Below are 8,747 nucleotides of genomic sequence, written 5' to 3'. Positions count from 1 at the left end.
TACATGTTGATCAGGTTCATCCATTCTGGCGGACGCTCGTTATTGGTGAGCATGCAGATACGCAGACGATCGACCGCGAACAGGAGGAGTTGGAGCAGTTTCATTCGATGTATGACCGAGTATCCTCCAGTCATCCTTCCATTATTCGTGATGCTACTCACGTACTGCATGACATGTTCAACACGTCTTGCTTAGATCACGAGGAACCTGAAGGGGTCGAGCGACCTAGAGGTCGCCAACGGCGGAACAGGAGTGTATTTGAGTACATTCGTGGTCGTGGTCGTGGTCGTACATCGTCATCCAGTCGTAGCCAGTCTTCTTTGTCTATGAATATGCCCGGCACAGGTACAATAGCTTACTTTAATTTACGTTTTATAATGGTTTTGAGTTTACTGCTGGCTTGTTCACTGTGTTTAATGATATGTTCAACAGGAAGATTTGATATTGACCAGTTCCATACAAGGATAGGATACCTAACATCATCATGTCATACTTGGACGGCTAGAATGATGTAGTTGGAGATGGTAACTGCGGATTCCGGGTCGTGGATGATGTGTTTGAGATGGGCGAAGACAACTACGTTTAGTGTGTCAGTTGATGTACAGTGAAATTACCTCTAACCGAGATGTTTATCGTCATGTGTACTAGGACGGCTTGGATAGTGCTCTGCGGCGTATCCGGTGGGGAGGAGGACCTTGCGGTCTAAATCACTATTTCGACGCGCCACTAGATCTCTTTGCCGTTGCAAACATTTACAAGTGCGCAGTAATGCATTTCGGGCTGGGATTGCATAGTCGAGCTTATTATCCTTGTACAACGGTTCTCCCTTGGTCTTCGCGTGAGACTGTCACTACACCGGTCAGAGAGTTAGCTATTGCATTTCTTGGGTCGTCAGACAAACATTTAATCCGACTGGACCTGTCAACCGATTTTCCTGTCCCACCGATCATACCTCGGTGGTACGACATTTGCACAACAAGCGTAGAGGGTTGGGATGCGCTGTATCATGACCAGATCCATCAATGGAACACCCTGGCAGCTTTTTAGTTTTTCATTGGTACACTATATCTATGTAACCTTATATCCTCGTACTGTACTGTTGACTACATTTATATGTTATATGCATACTTTGCGCGTTCCATAGTAAAAAGATAATGTCAAATGTTATACAATAAAACGATAATTTCAAATGTTAAAAACTAAAACGATAATTTTAAATGTTAAAAACTAAAACGATTGTTTTAAATTCTGCAAACTACAAAGATAATGTCCTATTTCACAAACTAATATGATAATGTAAAAAATGTTCAACAAACAAAATGCCAAAAACATCAGTAATCCCTCTTTGCCGCCGACTCCCAATGCGCAAGGGTCTGTTCCAACTCATCAACAGCAGCTCTCCCTGCTGCACTCATGATGTCCTTCTCCAGGGAGAGTTTTTGTACGCCTTGCATTATCTTTCCCATCCACTACACAAAAAAAAATTATAACATGAAATTGAATAACGAAATATAAAACTTTAAAAAAACGCAACAATAAATTTTTGTTCAGACATACCGCATCAATGGCAGTTGGCGGTAGCATATCATGATCATCGGCGTCGTCGCCATGATCGAGGTCTCTAATCAACCTCGGGTACGAATACCGGTTGTACCATTCCATGTAGTGCTGGTCACACATGGGAGGCACCCCAGTAGGCGGCCTCTGCAGCTCCGCAGTCCATAAGCGGGCAACCATCGGGAACTGCTTCCACGTGGCAATCATGCTATCCAGCCATTGGACGACGTACTCCTTCGACGATGCAGATCGGACCGACTTACTCGGCCATGCCGGTGGAGGAGGGACAACTTGGAAGAATCCAAGCTGGCGAACACAGCGCTGGGGCATGTACGACTCCACGATCTCACGATACTGTATGAGTCCCGTGTAGAGGGTCCTGGGTACCCAATTACTAGGGTTCTGGCCGAAAGGCATCCAGTTCACCTACACAAAAATTTTCAAATTAGTAAGATTCATATAATAAATGCATTACAGTACAAATTTAGAAATAATTTATACACTTTACCTCTAAGGGGGACATCCTGTCAAGCGATAACCGTATCGATCGGAGGCGGTCAACGGACTTCTTCTCCAACCACGGACTCCACGCACAGGCAAGGGGCATCCCATCACCAATAGGAACCGGGTCACGGTGTGGTCCAAATGCAGGAAAATACTCGTATATCCAGGTCTGCAATAAAGTCAGACATCCAGTGATACCTGTCGCGTCAGCCCGACTCGAAAATCCTAGTTGGCAATACAGATACGCCAACGTAGCCGACCCCCAAGAAAACTGACCAACACTGTCGAGCTCAGACGCATCAACTATGTCGCGTGGCCTGAGCTTGTTTCCGCTCTTATCCAAAAACAAGGTACACCCGAGGAGAAGAAAAACATAAGTAGCCAGCTGTGCATCGTGCGTCCAACGAGCACCGGGGTGCAAACAACGCTGCAAGACGGATGCGATCTTCACACCGCCGTGGTCCCAAACACCAAGCGCCCCGGTGTATAGCGCAGCCCTGTCCACCGCCAACTGCTCCGCCAGCAAATCTGCTTGATCCGCATCAGTCACAGCAGAAAAGCGTTTACCCTCTGCGCGAATCCCAAGAATGGCCTCGACGTCATGCAACATGATCGTCATCTCACCGAATGGAAGGTGGAAAGAGTTCGTATCCGGTTGCCATCGCTCAACGAAAGCCGTGATCAGCGTCCAATCAATCTTATCGTGCATGGTGGCAGGAAGGTGATTCACCCCAGTGCCCTGCAGTCGATCGAACATCTCGCTCTCCACCGGCCAAGCCTCAGCCCATTTGCTCAAAACGCTACAAGTCTTTTCCCGGGTTTGGCATTTCAAAATGCTCGTCACCAAACCCCTCTCCTGGTCCTCCCAGATACGGGTAGCTATGTGTCCTAGAAAGCTAGGAATCACACTCTTGTCTACAGGCCCCCCAGGCACCGCATCCTTAACCACCCAAGAATCATTAACGGCGCTCGACCGTTTTCTGCTTGCCCAGACACGGTGGACGCAGATGATGTCCCAGATCTACTCACAAACCTACCATCCCTACCCTTACGCACATCTACCCTATGCGTCTCGTACATGTCATCTAGCCTCTGACTAAATGGACCGTAATCATCATATAGTCCACTCCCATCGTCCACATCCTCATATGTGCCCTTCTCCTCCTCCTCCTCCTCATCATCATCATCATCATCATCATCATCTTCATCCTCATCCCGATGGTGAACCCGTTCTCTACGAGTTGAGGCCAAATACCACGGGATCTAAGATGTCTGGGCCCCGAGCTCTCCATCAAGTAGTTTCCACTTCTAATAAGGTCTAGATTCTTCCCTGCACCATGACAAAAAAATGCGACACCTTCAAAAAAATTAAAAATTGTATACAAATTAAAAAAAATTATAAGAAAAATAATTACCAAAAACCAAATCAAATGAACTAAAAAAATACTAGCAAACTAACCTAAAAAAGAAATTAACAGAACACTTAAAATAAATTACAGAATAAAATATACACAAACAAAGAAAAAAAAAACCAACACATACAAAATTTATATAAACATAAAAGAAAAATTAAAAAAAATAACCTAAACGAAATATATCAACTAAACAGAAAAACATACAAACAAATTGCAATAACAAATATAAAAAAAAATTGTACAAAACAAACATACAAAGAAATGTAAAGGAAGTATAAACGTAAAAAACAATACAACAACGTTGGAAAAAACTTAAAAAAAACATAAAACACAAACAAAATTTTAATTTCAAAAAAAAATTACTGAAAAAAAAGCAAAAAAAAATATTAATGATTTTCAAAAAAATAAACAAAAAAAAAATAAAAAAAAATAAAAAAAAAACTGATTTTAAAAAAAAACCATAAAAATACAAAAAACCAAAAAAAAAATTCTAATTTCCAAAAAAAGTTACTTAAAAACAAAAAAAAAATAAAATTCCGATTTTCAAAAAAAAAATTCTGATTTTCAAAAAAAAAAACAAAAAAAACAAAAATAAAAAACAAAAAAAACAAGGGCGCATGGCTGGGACGCCAGACCGGTGGTGGTGGTGCTTGGCTAGGACGCCACACCAGTGGTGGCGGCGCCAGATCCAGACGCCATTTCCGTGGCGGCGGCGTCCAACCCAGACGCCATGGCCGTGGTTCCGGCGTCTAATTCTGGCGCCACCACCACCGCCGCGGCGTCCTCCCCATGCGCCCCGCCTTGCCACGACGGTTTTTTATTTTTATTTTTTTTATGGAAAAAAAACCTACCTTTTCACCGTGAGACCTCCTTCCCTCCGCCGCCGCTAATTCCTTACCTTGCCGCCTCAACATTGTCGGACATTGAATTTTTTTTTTAAAAAAAACGTAAAATGAAAGTGGGTGAGATTTTTTTTTGGGTGATGAGAGAGTGTTTCTTTTTTTTTTGGTCAAGGGCAATATTGTCAATTCAATGGAAATTTGTGGGCTTTAGTTGGTAATTAGTAGGCGATGTTTAGCAATCCACAAACCCAAACGCCTAAACATTTAGAACTACCAGGGCAGAAACACCCAAAATTTTTGTTAACCCACACGGTTATACGAAATTTCAGGGCGTTTTCACGTATAACCGCGCGGGTTTATGATATTTTTCGGCATTCACCCATGATTTTCAAAATAAAAGTAGGCACTTTTGCCTTTCCAGAAAAAAAATTATTGTGGTGGTTTGTGTAGTGTGGATGGTGGTGGTTTGTATGTAAAAGGGAGGAGCAGGTGGTGGTGGTGGTGGTGGTGGTGGTGGTGATAGTGGTTTAGAGAGAGAGCTAGGGTAGTAAAATAAGGGTATGTTTGTAAAATAACTTATTTTTTTGCGAGCATTTAATGGAGAATTGAGGGCGCTGTTTAACAACCCCTTTGTTTTTTATTTTTTTTAATACAAGTCTTAGGACTATTTGTCTAGGGAGAATTAGGTCCATTATAGAATTATTGTGCATTCATGCACAACTTATGTACCAATTTATGTTTTTCAAGTGACATTGTTTAATTATTTATTATGAAATACACTAGTTTTAGAGGTGATGAAAAATCGGGCTAAGTCGGGCCTTAACATGATAAGTAGTGCCCATACTCGCAAAAAGGTAGCGGGCTTGTCGAGCCAAAGCGGGTTCTCGGGCTTTTTCGGGTCGGATTCAGGCTTTTAACTAAAAATGCGTTTTTAGGCTTACCCAAACCCACCCTATTTTCGAGCCGGATCAGGCCGAGCCGATGTTGATCACCTCTAACTATTTTTTTGGCTCGTTCAATACTCATGTTGTATACCCTTTAAGCAAAATAGACAGCTGAGTGGATTAGTAGGACATTTAATGAAAAGACAAAATTAGACAAACCCTCGTATGAAGATGGGAAAGGCTACAAGCCTAACTTAGGTTGCCTCAAAATTTGGGGGTGATTAAAATAAATAAAGCTCCATCGACTTTTAAAAAGAGTATGATTGGTCCATAAATTTTTAGATGGAATTTTTTTAATTATTAATTTGGAAAAATGAAATTTAATAATCCCATCTTTGTCATTTCTACTTAAAAAAATCCTACCTTTTTGAAATTCGAAAACAATCTCATCTTTGACCCCTATTTGCTCATTGAGCCCTATTTGCTCAAAATGATCTTTTTTACCTTTAACTTGTTTTACGGATAATTTTTTTTCTTTTTCTTCAATCTCTCTCCTCTTTCATCTCCTACCATGACCGCTGAAAAACTCCATAACCACCACCTTCTCCGTAACCACCATCTCACCAACCCCACCTTACCATGACACTACCACCTGACCCAACCCAGAACCTTAATCAGACCCCCTACCCACTCCACCCAGTCCAACAGCCCTCCACCCACCGAACCCCGAAACCCCCCACGGTTTGGCAGCCCCACCCAACCCAATTTACGAAACCCAGCTAACCCCTAACTCGAAACGCCATTCCCCCTTCCCAAATCCCAACCCACGTGGTCTGACAGCCCCACCCAACCCAATTTATGAAATCCGCGACGCAATGATCAGCGTTCTTGCTCAGGTTTCAATTTTCACTCACATCTTCATCTAAAAACCAAGTTCAAATTACGTTAATTTTAATCAAAAGCTAACGAATTGAATAGGGGATAGAGGAAGAGGAAGGGGGAAAGGGGAAGGGGGGAATCGGGGAAGAGGCAAGGTGGGAATAGGGTGGGGGTGTTTTCGGCGGGGAAAGGGAGTGCTCCGGCAGGGGGTGGGGGTGCTGGTTTTGATGGATCAGGAAGAGGGGCTGAATTTTTTTTTTTTAATTATTATTGATTTATATTTTTTTATAATTATTAAAAAAAATTGAGGAGACACATGGCATTTAACCTTCATCAACTTGTTAACAACTTGATATCCGGTAAGAGGCTCGTTTTGAGAATATGACAATATGAGAGTGTAAGGTGGGATTGTGACCCCCCAACTACAATTGGGATAGAGAATAATCAAGATTTTAATGGAAAACAGACAAATATTTGTTTAAGGCTTGTTATAGCAGTTATAACTTTATTTGAAATAAAAAAATAATAATATCACTCATTTATATAAAGTCGAAGAAGAATATTATTGGATATCCTCTCATCAAAGGTGTCACGGCTCAAGTGTTTTAAGTTTTGACACCAGTCATGCAGCACGCTCTTTCTTTTCACGGGACGAATGCAAGCGCTATGCGGAAAAGGGGGCTTGTGAGCACAAATCAACACAAGCTTCTCGTTTGGATCTCAAGGTTGTCGTCGAGGGAGGCACAAGTGGGACTGAATTACAACTTTCTTTTAATGTCTAGTGATTTTAGGGGTGTTAAAATGACAATATAATATCTATAAAGGTCTAACAACACATACACATACATAAGAGTAAGGCAACATTAGGTAGGAAGCATTTGGATGTTATTAATCACTCACTTCCTAAAAAGTTTCTTTTTGGAATTACAATATTTTCCTAGTGAACTTTGGGTTGATATAAAACATATATAGTAGTTGCATATAAACTCTAAAGCCTAGGAAACTAGAACAAAAGCTTAGAAAAGCATCCAAAAGGCCTATGTAGAAAAATGGTTATAGAGTCAGCACAAGTAATGAGATTAAAACTTATTGTGAAGTGAATTGTGATTGACATATATATCCAACTTAGGAATAATGTCTAAGTCTATGTTCTATTCACCTAATTTGGTCAGATTTCAATTTTCCATTTGACTAATATTATAAATTTTGATCTTTATTGTGCACTAATTCATAATTCCAATTTGATTAGTTAAATAAGTTGAACTTAATATAGTCTAACTTCAATGCAGGGTAAAAAAAAAAATCACAAATTAAATGAACTCTAATTTTCTATTACGTACTACATATCTTATTGATAAAAAGTGATGTACATCGTAGTATGTTGTTTACCATCAAAGTGCGTAAGGATGAGTTAAAGACTATTGATAAGTTTTATAACATGTTATGATGTTAAGGTGATTTAAGATTGTACAATAACTTACTTATACATTCCGATAATTATGATTTTACCCTCAAATTTCTAACATGTATATATATAAGAGTCAGCCCCTACTTCGAATTTTTTGGCTTCTCCCCTGATTTAGATAATGTATGTATTGTGTTTTATACATATGGTATTAGGGTGTTTAAAAAAAAACCCAACCCAATTGACCTGACCTAACTACCCGATGACCAGCAAAAAACCTGATGGTTAATTGGCTAAATATCCTGTTTTTTTCTGGTCGGGTACCCAACCCGCCAAAATAGCCATTTCATGGGCCGCGATTTGGTTATCACGGGTAACCAAGTACCCGTTAATAAATTAATGATAGAAAAAAAAATCCTCACTCCCTCAATCCAACTCTGCCTAGTAACTCACCTACGGGGCGTTTGGAATGTGGGAATGGGAGTTGGGGATTAAAAGATGGGAATGGGATTGAGAAATAATTGTTGGGAATTCATGAAAATATACTAAGGGGTTGTTTGGTTTGCATGAGGTAAACGGAATGGAAAAAACAAAAGGAAAGGAGGAGAAAGGAAAGCTAATCCCTTACGTTCGTATAGCTGTTTGTTTTACATAAAGAAAGAGAATCACATCTACAACTAGCACTACCCCTTCAATCTTACCATTCATTTACCACCACATCACCACCACCACTTTATCCACCACCCTCCTCACGATCTGCCACCGTCTCCGATGTCCTCCGCTCCTACCGCCGTTGTTGCCCTCCCCTCTGCCGCCGCTGCTGCTCTCTTCTCTCTCTTATTTTTTTTTTTTAGATCTAGTTTATTGGTTGTTTATAAGGTGTTAAGGGTTGTATTTTTAGATGTTTGGGGGGATAATTAGTGGTTTTTATGGTGGATCTGGGGCTATTTTCAAGTTGGGTGGGGTGATTTTCGAGGATGGTGGGGTTTTTTCGGGTGGATTTAGGGTGATTTGGGTGCGGTGTTTTTCGCAAATGGTGGATTCAGAGTGATTTCGGTGGGGTGGTTTTCGCTGAGGGTGGGTTTAGGGTGGTTTTCAGGGAGGGTATGTTGCTTCGGGTGGGTTTAGGGTGATTTCCGGTGGGCGGTGATGTTGGGTCAGTTGATGGCGGGGTTGTCCTCAGTTTGGCGACGGTTATGGTGGCAGTGACGGTGGTGAATGCGGTGGCCATGGTGGCGGGGACGCCGGTGACAACGATGAG

This window comes from Chenopodium quinoa, unplaced genomic scaffold (assembly GCF_001683475.1).
Source record: "Chenopodium quinoa cultivar QQ74 unplaced genomic scaffold, ASM168347v1, whole genome shotgun sequence".
In the NCBI taxonomy this organism is placed as follows: Eukaryota; Viridiplantae; Streptophyta; class Magnoliopsida; order Caryophyllales; family Amaranthaceae; genus Chenopodium; species Chenopodium quinoa.
This window is presented reverse-complemented; position numbering follows the sequence as displayed.